At 40.4% G+C, this 18,194-nt stretch overlaps 1 long non-coding RNA gene across 1 annotated transcript; it reads left to right on the plus strand.

Annotated features, from left to right (window-relative positions):
* The first annotated feature begins 853 nt into the window (after positions 1-853).
* Positions 854-12,328, plus strand: LOC107988611 (uncharacterized). The gene is made up of 3 exons (XR_001760109.2): positions 854-1,226; positions 11,879-11,932; positions 12,010-12,328. It is a non-coding gene; the product is annotated as an uncharacterized LOC107988611 (long non-coding RNA).
* Positions 12,329-18,194: the final 5,866 nt, after the last annotated feature.

Below are 18,194 nucleotides of genomic sequence, written 5' to 3' on the forward strand. Positions count from 1 at the left end.
TTTTGGGGAGAAATCCACACATGCTGTGAAATCACCTCAGTGACTGATGATGTGCCTGACGCTCACGTCAAAACACCAATAAAAGCAACAAGAATTGATTTATTAGGAGAGAGCGATTTGTTTATCGAGGCCTGGTTCTCCAGCATGGATATTTGTCAAGGAATTCTTTTTTGGAATGTCAACACAGCACAACAGCTGGACACAGCAGACGGAGACTTTTGTCAAAGAGCAGCTTGTTTTTAGTCACTGGTTTCCAAATTTACTGCACTGATCACAGTGAGCCTTCAACAGTAATAGCAGGGCAGATTAATGTATGTGGTTCATGTTTGATATTCATCTGACATTTGTCCTTTTCCCTGAAGGAGCTTGAAATGTTTTCCTCTCCCCACAATTTAGCCGGTCTTCTCAGAGGCCAACTATTGTAACCGCTTTAATTGATATTATTTAAAATGTGGTGGATTTTCAAAATTATTTATGTAATGCAATTAATTAATGTTATATATTAATACATATAATAATTTATATTTAATGTTTCCTAAAAATATTTGTTCAGATTTAGATTAGATTCAATTAAACTTTATTGATTCCACACTGGGGAAATCTTGTCATGTTGCATTGACAAAGGGCAGAAAATTGGACATGGCTTCATGTATAATAGTAGTAATAAAAATATAATTCAAATATATAATTATAAAAACAAAAATCAAATATCTGTATTACAGACGCTGTGAGTTATTGCACAGGAAAATACTTGTTACTTATGTTTATGTTCCTAATCCTTGGAATTCTACCATGTTTCTACAGAAGGGGCGTGTCAGACCAACCGGAGTCAGAGTAAAATGAACCAATCTGTGCACCTAGTGGGCGGGGCTGGCTGATGTCAACCAATCACAACAGGTGTTCCGCCATGTTTGTTTTGGATGCACAGGTGGATGTGAAAAGCTCTTAATGAGAACATTATCCCTAATTGGTCAGTTTTGGACTGGATTTTATTCAGAATGTGTTCAAGACAGAAATGATGGACTGAACTCAACTTTAACTGAACGAGCAGACGGGCTAAATCACCGCGGAGTTCTCAGTTGGACGTGGTTAAAGCGACAGCTGCCAAACAGCAAGTGATTTAAAAAACAACAGACAATAACAATGGAAAATGACGGGTTTGACAGCCGTAACTCCATCACAGCCGACACACAGCACAGCAGGGGTTTCATCGTCACGTCGACTTGGTGAGTTTCTATGGACCTTTTTTACATGTCTGTCAAACGATAAAATATTCAATCTGCTTAATTTGTGGGCTTGGATTGATATAAATCATTACTTAATATGAAGATGTCTGTCAAACGATAAAATATTCAATTTGCTTAATTTGTGGGCTTGGATTGAAATAAATCATTACTTAATATGATATAAAATAGTTGTTTTATGTATTGCTTAAACAGACTGATGATGTATGTGTTGGTGGGTATCAGTCACTGTGACGGTCGGTGGCTTGTAGAATGTATCAAAGGTTCAATCAGTCTACAGTACACAATCACAGTCCAGTTGACGGTCTTAGAGTCAGTCACAGACTTACCGACCCTCCTGGTCTCAGTGACATCTTCAGTTTCTCCTCCTTTGTTGTCAGTATCATGAACCGTGTCCCAGTCTGGTCCCCAAGCCCCACATTAAAAACTCAGTCACTCATTACAGCCAACGTTACAGTAATGTTAGCTAGACTCTACATGTGATGTCAACACTTTTTTCAAGTCAAATATGTAAATGTACTTGGAAATAAATGCAGAGTCTCTGATAATCTAAGAATTTGACTTAATGAATCACTCCTGTTAAAATATGTACACATACATATCCTTCAAATACAGTAGCCTGTTAAAATATGTACACATACATATCTTCAGATATCATTGGCTTCACTGGAAGCTAATGGACACAACAGTAGCTTCTAGAAGAAACTAAAGGACAGAGAAAATATGGCTGCAGACCCATTACTTCAGAAATCTTCGTGCTTAATACCATAACAGTTGTTATAGTGTGTTATTGGTCCCATGGTGTTGTGGTTATCACAGCTGCCTTACATGTATGTTAAGCTGTGATGGGCCACATAAGATTATAAGATGGGCCAAATGTGGGCTGCGGGCCTTGAGTTTGGCATATCAGCACTGGCTCTAGATTTATATTGAAATTGCCTTCGTTTCTGTATTTTTGTCGTATTTCTGCTGTGCTCTGTTCCTCTGTCTGATGTTAGGAACGGTCTCCTTGGTGACTTCAGTCTTTCAGCGTGTCTGTTAAATGTACTGTAACAGTATAAACTGAATTACACGGCTGCCAGCAGTGACAGGTTTCCTCTCTGTGCTACAGTTTATTCACCAGCTCTAATCCAGTCTGAGCACAGCTCCTGTGTTTGTCTCAGACCCACTCTCAGTCTCAGTGTCCACACTGACTCACTCCTGACGTAATATTTCACCGGGCAGTCGGATGTTACTCTCAGGGGTGTCTGGCCCGCTGCTCGGGATTTGGCACGGAGCGGTAGGTGGTCAGGCGATTAGGTCACCGCGCTGCTCAACAGATCCAGGAATGCTGTAACCCAGGTTTTCAGATCTGCGGCGCTTCCGATCCTTCTGTGGGAACCCGTGTGTCGCACGCCTGTGCCATGGAAAATGCACTTAGGTCGGAGCGGAGTGGAGAGGAGAGAGTGGCCTCCAGGTTCCACCCAGCACCACATAATTAAACTAGGAGGGAATTTTACACACTTTAAAGAGAAAGAGAAAGAAACTCTTGGCTCTGCTTTTGGGGGGAAGCTGCATGTAATTGCTTCTGCTGGAACGGTTGACATTTAAGGAGTGGTCGGAACAAGTTGGTAGCAACAAAGCTCCGGCTCTTGGAAGTATGAGCTTCTTGTGGTTGTTTGGGAAATTCTACAGAAATGACTGTGATGTGACATAAACTGTACACATCAACTTTAATTTGTCAGTCTACTTAAAAGTAACTTTTTTTTCCCGTTTAAACTAAAAAGCAAGACTGTGAAGCGGCCACGGTGTTTGAGGAGGAAAGCATCGGGCCGCTGAAGAATCCCTCCTTCTTTTTGCAGGATATCCTATGATCTTTTTCTGGACGGCTGACTGAAAACTTAATTTCTAGCTGGGCTTGTAATTGTAGGTCATTTCGCTCTATGTGTGCAATTGCAGATTTGATAAACAAGGTCCTCTGGCAGTGCACTGTTTACTTTGAGGGCTTTGATTTGAGAGCTGAAGCTCAGGGGTGGGATACAGTTTACCCCCACATAGGCTCACACAGACACACTAACATAACATACGCCATACAGGCCTACTGTATGTGTGTACGCACTGTTGCCAATGGACACCTTGGACTAGTTCTCCCTCTGCCATGTTGTCTGTAAGGACTTGATGTAAAAGAGATATTTTCCTGTTTGTTGACAAAGTTCCTGAAATGTCCTAATATTTTTGTCGGTGTCTGTAATAGTGTTACTCATGTGAAAGACCAGACTGTGTTTAAGGGCCAATCAAAGACACTTCAGGTTTGACCAATCTCAAAACAGTCATTTCAAACATGATATTTAACTCCTGAACTCCTAACTCCTAACACTGAAGATGCTTTATCGTTTGCAGAGAATTTGAGGAAATACTTTTAGGTTTTAAAAAGTCAAAACCAAACAAATATAGTTGAAAATGACTGTCAGGCTACAATATACTAAATGTTAGCAAATTAGCTAAAAATGTACCAAGAAACGTTAAATTTTAAATACAGCTCTTTTCTATTTTTTTTATTCAGCTTGAGTGACACTCTGCTACTGTGTGTTTGTACATGTGCACAAACACTACAGTCCGTTCATCTCACTAATTAACAATTCCCCAGTGTGTGACTCACACTGGATTTTCTTCAGAGTCTACATCAAGATGTATCACCAAAATAACATTTTAATTGTCATCTGTGCTGAAGTGATTCAAATTAGTAAGAACCCTAGGAGTCCGGTTCATTACAGGATTAACAGGCCGTCCTTAAAGGTGAGCTTCAGGAGATTCCTAGTCTGATAAAAGTACTGGGCCGGATGTTACTTCCGACTTCTGGGAAGCCCTTAAAAGCCTTCTTAGTCATATTATCTGTAATTCCACCTCTAATCGAGCATCCTGGTGAAAGAATGCTTCGGTGAGGAATGCCAGCTCATTGGGAGACGAGGGTGAGTTTGGTTTCGCCATAAAAACGTTTTTGCAGTTTTTACAAACAAACACGGGTTCAGGGCAAATAAAGCTACAATTAAAAAAAACAAAAGTATGGCAATAGAAGTCCGACTGACCCGCTGCAGTGTCTGAGACACTCTAATGGATGAAGCTAAGTGAAGCCACATTTCTCTGCTCGTTGTGCCTCACCACCGCTCCCCTGGGCCAGTTGACGTGACACAAATTTTCCGCAGACAATAAAATAAATAAACAAACAAACAAACGGAGGGTTGATGAACATGAAGTGAGTCAGGGATGTTAAGATTTTGTTTTACTGCAAATACATAGTTGAGGCTGCAGCTGGAACAAACGCACAACGAGGCGACTGAGGTTGAGATGTTAGGGACAAACTGGGTCACAGCTTTTCTTATTAAATCTGAGAGGGCTGCAATTTCATTCTGCCATATGTCCTGTATGTATGGCATGTTTGAGAATAAAGTTGACTTTGACTAAATTATTTTGTTTACCTGTCTCATGCAAACTGCTCTACTGTAGTTTAAAGGCAATATAGCGCATCGTTAGCTTAAAATGCTAATCGAAACATTTCTATTTACAAATATATTTAAATGATAAAAAAGTAACTTTTTCTAAATACCTAAATGTTAGCCAATGAAATATCAAAATGGCTAGTCGAAAACTAGCTAAACGATAGCAGAGAAATACCTCAAAGTTAGCCTAGGCATAAATGAGCTTCAACATGTGCTTAAATTGTTTTTATTATATTTTAATTATTATATTGTAAATATTTTTAAAATGAAGCTTTTTGAAGTTGATTTGTTTTTATAATAAATTCTATAAGGCCTCAGACATTGACAGTTGACACAAACACAAACACTTGTTGGTCTCTATTAAATCCCAATGAGTTATTTCCTCTATCCAAAACAATAACAAATGTCAGGTCATGAAATTAATAAAAACTAAAAACAAATTAGAAATCTGCAGAAAATCCTGGTTTTGAGAGCCAAGAGGGGCTTGAGTCCATCACGGGCAGTCTGTAGTCCCAGTTATGCCTTGGTGTTTTATATACAAAATGTGCATCAGTATCCCTCCGTCGTATCCAAAACACAAACAGGACATTTTTGCACTCATGCATGCAAACAGCATATCCTTTTCACAGAGAACCAAATGTGCTTCCACCAGAGTCATGGAATGAACGCTTACTGGAAAGAAGCTCAATTAAAATCCCACAGTTTTAGTGATATTAGCCAGGATAATGATGCATGTGTTGTTATGAAATCTTATTCCACTTTTGTGGTTTTGGCTGTCGTTTAATTGTATCTGAGGACGCATTCGAAATGTTTTGTTTATTTATACGAGCAAGGATATCCGGGAGTAGGATGTAAAAGAGAGAGAGAGAGATCCATAAACATATTATCCAAAATGTGATTTTGACCAGAACACTTCCTAAATTCTTTAAAAGAACACGTGCATATGAATTAACTTCCTTCCCTGACTCTCTTCTCTCCGCTCCTGAGTTCACAACCTTCCGATCGCTGTGGCGTCCTCCTCATCTCAGGAGGTGAAGGTGTGAGAGACAGGAAGACCAATCCCTGCTGTGGGAGTCCGTCGGTCCCCGTGGCAGCTGCTCAAACATGGTAGCGGCTGATGTTGGGTTAACAGCCAAATTTGTTACGTTGTTCCGCCAGTTTTCTTTCTAGTACTGTGACCCCACCCACAGTCGCAGCAGGAGGGACGAGGTGAGAACATCAGAGGAGGAACGAGAGGAGACGCAAAAGTGGGGGAAAAAGGGAAACTGTGTTTTTCATCCATCCTCACACTGGTTTGTGTTAAGTCACGCCATGGTTCTTGTGAGTTCTCTGCTTCCTCTCCTCCTACTATAAAGTGTGGTTAGTGAATACTAATAATCCTACCTGATCCAAAGGTTGGCAGTGATGATAAACTCTCTCATCTTATGCCAAAGCATGTTGTTGTGTTGTTTTCTTCCTGAACGTAAAGGTCACATCCTTATTAATTCTATTTTTTTTAAAAAGAGCTTAATCTTGGAACTCGGCACATCCTCGCCTTAATTGGCCAATCAAATACAAGCGAGCACATGTTCCTCCGCAGTGAAGCATCGCCAAGACTTTAGTAAAACTGAGGTAACGAGTCCAAATTCCTCCAGCTGCTCTGCCTCTGCTCTGACAAGAGCTTAACCAAACACCAACCAAAATACCCACCAAGTTTGTTTAGTTATTTATTTCTACAAGTTATATTTTTACACAGTCAAGACATATAAACCTTTTTCCAGTTGCAAGAGATGTTACCAAAGACACGTCTTCATTGGTTTAGCAAAATCTGATCATAATCCAAAGCTATTGCTAAACAGATAAAAATAAAAAATAACAAAGGTCAGTACCAGGAACTGATGTATTTCAATGTTACTGTTGATATAGGAAATCCAGATTTTATGAATGCCAGAAAAAATCTTACCGTCCTAAAAATCCAATTAAAAATAGGTTATTATTAAATATTCCACCTTAAAACATGGGTAATCCTAAAAAAAAAAAAAAAAAAAAGGTAGGCTACAGGGCATATTATTTGGGTTCCCCACTTTCTGTGTAGGTTAAGAGTTCGATTCAGTCTTTTCCTCAATTTCTCCCAGTTTGGTTTGCTTAGAAACATCTTTGGCATGAAAACTGTCAAATCAGTATGTGAACTATTGCCATGGTGACCCGTGATGATGGAAAGGCAAAAGGTGTTCATTCTTGACCAGGGACGTGAAGCACAAGGAGACCTGCCATACAGACGGTTCTAGGTTTGAAACCACCTAGTCCCCAGATCCCAGTGGGTCTAGTGTCTTGAATAACTTTGTACATGGACAATTATTTTTTCTTTTTAAATTTAGTGGGTGTGGCTTATATTGCACTCAATATTCTGGAAATCTTTTTACATCATCATGCCGACAAAACAATACAGAAGAATTGAGCAAAACCTGGTGTCAGTGACGTCAGTATCTCCAATATCTAGAATGACGTTGCATCGATTTGTCGTCTACTTTTCAATGTTAATCTTGTGCCACGCTCTCAGGCACTTCACACAGTGTCTGCTGAAGCGTGGGTGATGCCAGTTTTGTCCCTATATTTGGTATTACATGAATCACAGTGACTCACCCAAACTCAGGTTAGCTCATCTGCCTCTGTGTCACGCTGATGTCAATTAAGCAAACACGTCCAAGAGGAGTTGTTGACAAAAAGACACCAAACATTTACAGAAGCTGCAGCACCCTTCTTGGCGTCGTGGTGAGCAGGAGATGAGATCAGAGCAAATCACAATAAGTCACTGTTTGTTTGGTTTATTTTGGGTCCTGATCTTGTGCAGCTCTAGTTTTTTTTTTTTTAAAGGCTTTAAGAACACGTCGCAGCACTGAGGCCTCAGCCGTTGTTATCATTGCCTGCATCTGTTGAAAACCAAATAATGGCGGGTGGTCACCTTTCATCATGGAATGATGGGAATGGGTTCTGTAAGGTGAAACCGTAAGGCGCAGGCACGGCTGTGACATCATCGCTTTTAAATTTGTTTTCTGTCCACTGGCCAACGGTGACATGAACCATCTGGTCTGAAGAGGGCTGGAGGATCAAGGGAGTGTACGTTGGAGTACGTGTGTGTGTGTGTGTGTGTGTGTGTGTGTGTGTGTGTAGTAGTGAATCGGTTTTATTTCGTGTGCATCTGTTTGGCCAACTTTTGTTGCCAAATATTCGTACTTTGGGTTTCAGACACTGTTGGTTTTGTGTTGTTAGGTTCTTGCAGGACAGTGGTTGGAAAGTTTTGCAAGATTCTGATTTGACTTTGTCCATTTTACCCAGAAACAGAGAGTTTGTGTTGGTCTAAAGTAGTCACACTCTTACGTAGGTTAGTCCTTACATATCCCTAATGCTGTCGTGTTGGTTGCAAAGACTTACAGTGTGAATCTCCCCATTGTGGGATGAATAAGGGACTCAATTATTATTATTTTTATATATAACATTTAACCTGGAACACTACGTGAAGCAGTTAGGTCATAGGCAACAACTAGACATTTTGGTTTCCGTTGCCTACGACATACACAAATGGACACGAGTCAATAACGCTGGCTTCAACAGGCCGTCTCCTCCACAGCATACAGTCAAGGTCAATTTATACTGAGGTAACGCCAGGTCATCGTGTCTGCAGTGTCTTTTATGAGACTTTTTAAAGATGTGTATAAATATCAATCAAACCTGGTATTTGAAGCTGTGTTGGTAACACACCGATTGAAGGTAAGTAACGACTACATTGTCGATACGTTGGTCAAGATAATCCAGTTCTAATGAGTTAGCATGTGAAACGAGGTTACAATAGTTTGTCATTTAGGTGTTTGGTCCCAGATCCGCCCTGTAACTTTTTAACTCTCTTCTAGTCTCTTTCACTAAGCTTTCGCTATTTGTGCAACCCTGCCTGCATTAAATACATGTATGACTACACACACTCTCCCAAATACACACACACACACTGCTACCCACTACCGCCACAGCTGCCCACACTCTATTTCAGTCTGGACTTCACCGTTCCAGGGACCGCAGGCCCCACCACATAGAGAGGACTGTGTTGGGCTTTCTAACCCGAGTCAGACCAGGCTATTCAGAGGGGTGGGGCGGGGAGGAGGTGGCGGTGGTGGTGGTGAGGAGGAGATGGCGGGGTGACGGTAGTGTCGGGGGTGGGTGGCTGGGGTGTAGCGCTATCTCGCAGCTGTTTTGCTAAGGACGGTGAGGTCTCCCAGCATAAATTTCACAGATATCACCTCCATCAGAGGGCCATAAAGCTGATTTATTATAAATACAGCTCTCGTGTGTTTACTGCGTGCATTCTTGGGCCTGCAACATCTTTCAAAGTGAGCACTTGCAGGTGCTCTGGCTCGGTCTCCGTGGGGCAGACTGGAGGAAATCAAGAGGGAGAAAAAAAAAACAATGGCAGAGAAACACAAGGGAGGAGAGAGAGGGGAGGTGGGATTGGGCAGGAAGACATGGCAGCCGTCGTAATGGTGATTTAACTGAGTCTAAAGTGATAAAGTTGGAAGGTGAGGTGCAGCTGAGCATCAGCTGCAGGTGATACATTCCTCCTGTTATCCAGAAAATGGATACACATGACTGAGCCCAGCTGCAGGATTTTAATAAACATTCAAGTTTAGAAAATGAATAAGTGGGGGGATCAGGTCTGGGGGACCGTTGCACCTGCAGGACTTTTATGAGGCCTGAAAGTTCTTTCTTACAAACTTTGTTATTGCCAACAATTAAACTTAGAAATCAACAGATTTTATTTTATTTTTTTATCTTTTGAGGAGTCGTAGCAGTTGTATCTTTTCTAGTGAAATATACATATGCATATATAAATATACATGTTGAACTATTTAACTTTTTTTTTTTTCTTATTTTTTGTAAATATCTTTCGGTGATTTACAGCAGTTGTTGTTTTTAAACTATTAACAATAGTAATAGTTTTTTTTTATTATTGTCTAGTGGAGACTTTTTGTATGCATGTTTCTGTAAATAATATGATCTGTATGCTGTATTGCTGTATTGCTTACACTCAGTGTTTTGCTAATTTGCCATAATCTGTTTTTTCTTTTATTGGCTTGTTTTTGGCAAATCTGTCCTATTTTGTTGTGTTGTCTACTGCTTTCAATAGTTTTTTTGCTACTTTTTAAACTTTGCTAACTCCAGCCTAAACTTTAGCAACGTTTGTTTCTTTTGTGTATTCATATATATTATTGTAGGAAACCTAATGGATTTCTATCTATATACTAAATTAGTTTATAAAGATATGGACGGCAAGTTAATTAAAAATTACAGGTGTAGCTTTAAGTCAGTCAGCAATTTGCACTTTTGAATTGTGTCCAACATAAAAAAAATAATAATTTGGAAAATCCTCGTGAACTGCTTTGGACTTAATTTTGTTCCACATAATTACAACTAACAGAAACGCTGACCAAAACAACAAATACAGAAACTAATGGCTATTTTTACAGATGTGAGCATTGGAAAATGTCCAGAAAATTAGGTCCAGACATGTTGTGAAGTTTGCTGTTCACACATGGAGAACGCAGCTGGAGATCATCTGAGTTAACTGCTCACAACAGCAGGAGAGTTTTTGGAACATTCAGGTGAGAGGTGGCATCTAAATCGAGCATGCAGGCGTGGAACACTTGCTAACTTAGCGTTTTCCTGCTGTATTATTACATGGGCTCAATCACATTTTCCAGACATTTGAAGCCAGGATCCTGCCAAGGAGGAAAAAAGTCTGGAAAATGTCCAGAGTGACATTTGTTTGTGTTGGTCTTCTTACAGAGAGATTAGTTAGTTAGAGTTAAACTGCCTTACTACATGATGTTGTTAAAGACAAGCAGGTCTGGAGATTCAGATCTGATTTATTTCATGGGGAAAGTCCAGGAACGCACTTCAAGCCCTGATTTTAAGGCAGAGCTCCATACCTCACAGAGCAACGGTTGCCCTTTTCCATGATGTCACTTTTTCTCAGGCGTCTCCATGACCTAAAGCGTGTGTTAACAATCCATATTTCTCAACCAATGAGCTGCTGTGTGAAGTCACACCAGGCTGTTCCACTCAGTGCTCCTCTAATATTTCACCCCGCTCTCATTAAATCTACTACTATTACAACACAGATGACTCTGCAGTCCATCCAGGGCTGTATGTAGAAACAAGCGACCATTCAGACTCACATTCACACCTATGGTCAGTTTGGAGTACGGATGGCTCAGTACTGGGATCAGGGTCAGTCCGATATTGATCAAAATATCAAAATCGAACATTGGAAAAGAAACAGCTGTAGCCCGTCCAATCAGATACCAAAGGCCAAATGCCCTTAACTTTGACAACATGCTGTAAACAGGGACACTGATTCTGGAAACAGACGTAGGAAGAAAATGCAAACTGCATACAGAAAGAACCAGGGTTTGAACCAGTGATCTTCTTGCTGTAAGGCAAGTTATCCAACCACTGAGTGGCCTATACTTACCAAATATACATTAACTTCGGTTACTTTTTTATTTCCACTACATACCTTTTATCTTAAAAATAAAAAGCTGTTCACCCATAATGCAACACTCACTCCTGTACTTCTATCGACTTTGGGTTGAGTTTGGATTTGGGGACTGGGTGTTATCAAACCAGAGCCTCCTGTTGGCAGACAAGAGATCTACCGCAGCGCCACTGTACCTCCATGCTAATTTCTTCAGTAAAGATTAAAAAAAAAACATGCTCCATGTTCTGGACACACCTTGTCTCTCTTAGATTTACGCCGACGCCACTCTGCTCCTGGAACAAACCATGAAATAAACAGAAAAAGACGTCAAAATTACCTACAAACTGCTACTGTTCCCCGAGGTGCAGCAGATTAAAATTTCAACTTTACACTTTCTAAGATATTACTTTGTTTTCGTATACTGGTGCTGCTGTCAGGGAGCTTGGGATGTGATGACATCAGGCGATATTTAATCTTGTTTATGAAATAAGGACTTGGCAACGGGTGATGTAGCGTGGAGGAAAATTAACAGTTCTCATCTTACAACTCCTGTTTATTTTAAACACCTAAATCCACTCACAGGGCAGCTGCATCCCTCCTCCCTCCCCCTCCCGCCCCTCCCTTAATCTGGCCACTTTATTGTTTGATTGCAGAGCAGTATGAACATGAAGATAACATCTAAAGAAAACAAAATGGAGGCCAGATGAGTGAGTACGGGAGGGAGTAGCTCCCACTGCCTCACCAGTGATTTGCTGTCTCTTGATCTCACCTCTGTTTCCGACAGTGATGCAGCAGAAGGGCCTCGTCAAGGGGGAGAGAACGGGGAAGGGAGGGAGGAAATATCCCAGGTCTGCTGCAAGGAGTTCAACAATAATTAAAAAGACTCATGGTGAGAGAGAGAGAGAGAGAGATGGGAGTCATTCCAAAAATGTGAGAGAGCTGCTTGCTTTGTGGTTACACCAGGAGACTGGCTAAAGCTAACACCAGGAACTGTGAACTCTTCCTTGATCTGCATCAGTGTGTTTGTGTCACCATCACAGCTGTTCCCTGACTGTACATCCATTCATTTAATAAAACCTTATCCCTAACATTAACTGTAAACATGCCTGACTGTAACCTTAATCTAAACCTAAACTACAATTCATAATTTCATCCTAACTTCAACCAGAGCCACGGAAATGAGTTTCTGCTTCATTAGATCAGGTTTTTGTTTTCCATTAGGACTGGGGAAAGAATCACTTTCAGCTGCTCCTGTCTTCAGGGAGCGCTGTAGTGGATAATCCACCAATGATATTTGGGCCAGCATCTAGAGAAGACAGGCTGTGCCCCCCTGTGGCTGGGTATGATGAGAAACCAAGAGTTAAGTGTCATACCAAGGACACATCGGCATGTAATAGGAAATAAATCACTGCCTTCCCAAGTCAGGGACAAAAAAATTAGTTCAGTTTTGATATGATTTAATTTGAACTAGTACAAACCAAATAAGAGCCGATCTTCCATTCACGACAACACGGCACTGAAAATACAAAGGAAATTAAAGAAGTTTAAATATTTGCGTGTAAGTCCATCACATGTGAATCCACGGTGTTTCCATCAGAGAATTTAATGAGTGCATATGGTACTAGGGACGGAGGGCAAAATTCATAATAACCTCGACCCCCCCCCCACCTCCACCCCTTCAACGTCCCTACAAAAGGTGACAAACATGAAAACAGAGGAGGGACATGTTTCTGTGCTACAACTAATGGTGCATTCAAGTTTTACATGAATGTAGGAATTCCCGCTGTTAAACGGAAACATATAAAAAAGACAGAAAAATATTTTAAAAAACCCACTCCGTTTAAAAAATATTTTTAAAAAATTAATAGAAATAAAACTAAAGAAATTAAAATATATATATATGTTTGTGTGTATCTGTTAAGATTATTATAGTAATTGTATAGTCGTTCAAAAATCCCATCTATGCACCTGGAGAATTCCAGTGGAATTCCAGGGGATGACTTTAACAGGTTTCATGTTTGGTTAAAATTTCAATGTTTGCATTGACTTCCAGATTGTCCTTTTTTTTCCTCTTTTTTTCTGGAACAACTCAGAAATAAAATGTCCAAACCTGGTGCAGTCCATGGCAAAGGGGGGCACGTGGTCACTCAGGGTCTACCTGAACGAGATGAGCATGAAATTAGCAAACTTTTTTTCATCCAGAAAAGAGAGAGAGAGGCAGTTGTTTTAGTACGAGATGAAACGAGTCTTCACGTCTGTCGAAAAGCCTCTACGTTAATTTGCCAGCGGTTCCGGTAACGGGTCCTTTTTCCGACTGTCCTCCTGAGTTTCTTCACTCCTCATCCACGGTCTGTTCCTCCTTATCCCTGCTCTTGTTATTGTTCGCAGTAAAAGCCTGGGAAGCAGCTTTGGTAAACAGTAACATTAGGCTACAATCCTTTTAGAAGCACCTGCTCTGCCATGGCGAGTGGTTAGCCTTGGTATTTATTTGCAAAGGCTTGCACACACACACACGCACACACACAAAGCAATACGTAAACAAATACCCACAGTCGTCCTACCACTGCTCCACAATCTGGCTTGTGTTTGCTTTCCGGCATTTTTCACAGGGTGGAAATATTTAGCCCTGATGAAACATGCATTTATCCGTCCTCCCTCTTTCCTTCTTCAACCACAGCCTTTAAAATCAAATAAAGGAAAGAGGCCTATTCTTTTTCTTTTTTTACCTCCACAAAAAGCCATCAAGAGGAATGTTGGTAATCCAGGTCTACTCCTCCATCAGACCTTGTTCTTCTCATTACCAGCCATGTTGTTCCTATTACGCCTCAACATCCTCTGCTCTTATCAAGATAAATGTGCTGAGATATCATTTCATGTTCCCCCGTTTTGCTTATTGCCTGTTTAAACACAGAGTACAGGTTCACTTCACTGGACTGGTTTACTGTACGGCCGTGGTGTGGGAGGTTTTTTTTTTTTTTTTTCCTCCCTTGGGTTCCCTTCCCGGGGCTGGGTTTCTGGTCGGCGGGGGTGGGGGGGGTTTTTTTTTTTTTTTTTTGCCTCCTGTCGTCCGCTCTCCTTGTTTCTCTCATTTGGTAAAAGCTTTTTCTCCGACATTCCTGCCGGCTCTGGGCAGTCTTTTCTCCTCCTTTAACATAAGGAGTTGTTTACTTGGCTCTGGTTAAAGATGGAACACGAGCTTCGGAGACTGGTGTTAGTTAAGATGACGCAGAGAAAGAATGGCAACAACATGTAGCACATAACAGATAACATAATACAGAGGATGGGCCGTGAGCTCACAAGGGGATTACAGTAATTTCTGACAGATTTTTTAGGGGGAAAAAAATGAACTTTTACCAAGCATCTCTGCAAATCCATCATCCTCTAACTGCACCCCAAACTATTCACTTCCACAGAACGCAGGGAGAGTTCTGTCCTTTGTGTTATGAAGTGTAAATACGAGCACGAGCAGCACAGAAGGGTTAAGTGTTTGCCTCCAGTCTGGTTGTATAGCTTTATTAGACACAGCTAGGAAATCTTTCCAACTGGTTCTACCTCATCTCAGTCCTCCGGCTGCTGGTTCAGGCACTTTATTTTTTAAATGAACAAAGTTCACAAACTAACTCTTACCAGAAAGAGAATCTATTTTTGACCAAGTCATCATGATACTCTGATATGAAAACTACAGTTTTTTTTTACTAAATGAAAAAACAAACCTCCAGTCTCTTGAAGTCATTCTGCTCTTTGAATGTCATGTCATCCAAAAAAAAAAAAAATCCAAAGTAGAAAAATTCCCATTATCCACAAAACCATTGATTTATCCAGTTAATTAACATTGCATACATCCACATCAACCCACCCATCTATTCATGAAATGGATAGATGCATCCAACCACCTTGGATGGTTGGATGGATCTATCCATTAGTCCACCAACCCCTGTAATTCACCATCATGGCTGGTGGTTTGGTGGATAGATGGGTTAATAGACGTATGGATGGATGGATGTATAGATGGATGGTGTAACAACTTCTTGACTGAAAAGAAGAATAAAAAAACTGAAAGGTTACCAATCAGTGTGGCTGTAGCTCAGTAGTTTAACTTGCGAACTGCATTTCGTGAGTCACAGTGTCACGAGTCTTGGTTACTATGGGAACTGTGTTTTGTTTTACCACATAGTATGAGGGAAATTACAATACAAGAGTTCTTTTTTTGGGTACTTTAATGTGAATTTTCTCTGAAGGAAATAGCATCAAGTACTAGCGTTAGTACAAGTACTTATGTGTTTCTGCCATGTTTAAAAAATAAATTAACTGCTAGAATGGAAAACCAGGGTGAGAGAGCCGTGAGAACAGTCTGTCGAAACAGAGGCCCAGGGGTTAGTTAGCATTAACAGAGGAAGTCAGTATTGTTCTATGTATACAATTATCAAACTAGAGTTAAGAGTCTGTTTGGTCATCATCTGTCGGTCACAATAACATGTTGGATCATTCAGTAACAGTAAGATAATACATAAGATCAAATCATTTGAATAATCTTGCTTGGGACGTAGAAGACTTAGAAATACAGGCAGCGAGTTTAAGCCAAAATCATGTTGTTTTTTAAATGTCCTCGTAAAATGTAATGGAAATATGGCTTTGGTTGGAAAAGGTCAGGCTAAGATTTAAAAGCAAACATTTCTGTATTACGTGCACAACTGCACAACCATGTTTTCCACTTACGGGACAGTACTACCCACACTGAGTAAATCTGCAGATTCATCCAGGAAGGACTGATTCCTGGGACAGACTGGTTTGTGGACTGATGTCCACTCATCTCCAGGAAGTGTGAACACATGACGATCGTTTTCCTCACTCGGAGGTTACGGTCGAAGCCAAATCCAACCTTTACGAAGCATGTCGGACGCAAAGAAGACCCAGCAGTGGCTGACAGTACAGTGACTCAGTGTAGAGACAGTGTTGTGGATGGCTATAATATGTGTTTTTTTATGTGGACCAACATGCTTTTGCTTTTATATGTAAAATGGAAGGTATCCAGGGAGGCCACACGATGGCAAATGTTTTTAGCGCTCGGGGTTTTTGTCTGGTTTAAGGGATTTGGTTGAATGAAAAGTATGCGGCCCAACGATGGACGGGGAAACTGCTCAGGGTGTATCCAACAGTTTTTGGTTGTAAGCTCTGATTGGCCCAAGGTCCCTCACAAACCTGAAAAAGAAAAGTAAAAGTGTAGAAAATGGCCAGTATCCAAGGAGAGTGATAACAGGAAGCTAACACCATCTTCTGCAGTTATTGCAGTTAGTCCACATTGTAGGCATGTATATTCATATAAACATTGTTAGAAACCTCATGTTCAATTTGCACCATGTCCTGACCCCTATATGCAGAGGCGGGCACTGTAATAGGCTAGAGAGAAACCCAGATTGCTTGTCCTCTATGTCAAAATGACATTTTTGTCCACATGACAACACAAAGTCCGCTGTTTATTACTGACAAAATTGTGCAGCAAAGTAACTACAATGACTGTGGTGTGTTATTGGCAAAAAAAAGTGTGTCTTCCTGCTATTCATCTTCTAGTGATTCACAATACATAATAGTAAAACTCTTCACCTCACTCCTTCAAGAACACGCTAGTATGTAGCGAAAACTACTGTTAGCTGCTGTTCAATTGTTTGTTTGCTAATGTTTTAAAAGAGCACTGTCTGCGACAAACAGCCGGTGAACTTTGACATCTGATGGACTAGTTTATACCCAGTGCTGTTGACAACAGATCGGTTTAACTAGAGAACGTGCTAAATATATTAGCATCAATGCAACAAACTGTTCCAGTGTTTTATGGGCTGTCTCACAGCTATCTTCTCTGTCAAACTAGACATTCCTCACTTTTCATTCCCTTCTAAGTTAAAGAAAATTGAGATCTGCAAACTTTTTGAGCATACCCTCGATGAAGGCTGTGACATGCCATAGAGTTGTAAATAGCAGGTGTATATAGAGCTGAAGGTGTTATTTTACATGCAAGTTGAGCAGTGTGATATGGATGAAGCCTAAGAACGATTAAGAATGGAGATTACAATAAGCCAGTGTGTGAACAAGGTCTTGTTTATTGACTTTGAGGGGGGAAATTTGATTAACCTGCCCTGGGTTGAATGGAAGACACCTGCTGTTGGCACTTAGGCTGTCATTACTGCTGTGGAGAGCCGCGGGGAGATTCCCTCACCCTGCCCAGAGCTGCTGGGTGTTCCATTGTCCAGCGCCCCATCATCCTGCAATTGAGTGCTACAACATTTACAATAAGATTGTCCTTTTGTTAGGTATCGTCGCTCAGCTGACAGACCGTTCTCCCCTCACTTGTCAGCAATCAAATTACAGCGGACAAACCCACTGACTCTGGTTTTGTTCCCTTTGTCTGTCTATAAAAATGGACGCTGCCGATGATTGATTTTTTTTTGTTAAGGTTGCCCTTGGTGATGTAGGTGATGTGAAAGAATTAAATTCTCTCCACTGCCGCCAAGAGCGACTTATTGGCAGCTGTAGGTGAGCAAGGTTTCACACCATCGTGACCCCGTGGAATTTGGTTTCAATACGTTTCCTGTTATTTAAAGTGTGTAACAACTGATTAGGTGATTAATTTCTACTCATATTGGATACATGAAAAAAAAAAACCAGCAACACATTTCTATCGCTTTAAGCACATTTACTTATTTTTATTGTACTAATAGTTTTTTGTTTTAAAAAAAGAAAATAATGAATGATTATATGTTATTGTTGTTGTAGAAATTGTGAAAAATCCTCATTTTAATTCTTTAGGAGACGTATCTACATTTTTGTGATATAAGAATCTTTTGTGGTTTTTAAATGATTTTTGGAGATACAGTGATTTTTGGTATTGTTAGTAAAATACTTTCTTGTAACTTTTTTCAAAATTTAAGAACAAATTTCATTTCAAATAATTGTTTTGGTATATGATATTATTAATAT

The sequence above is a fragment of the Cynoglossus semilaevis genome, chromosome 1, assembly GCF_000523025.1.
Source record: "Cynoglossus semilaevis isolate Cse_v1.0 chromosome 1, Cse_v1.0, whole genome shotgun sequence".
Classification (NCBI taxonomy): domain Eukaryota; kingdom Metazoa; phylum Chordata; class Actinopteri; order Pleuronectiformes; family Cynoglossidae; genus Cynoglossus; species Cynoglossus semilaevis.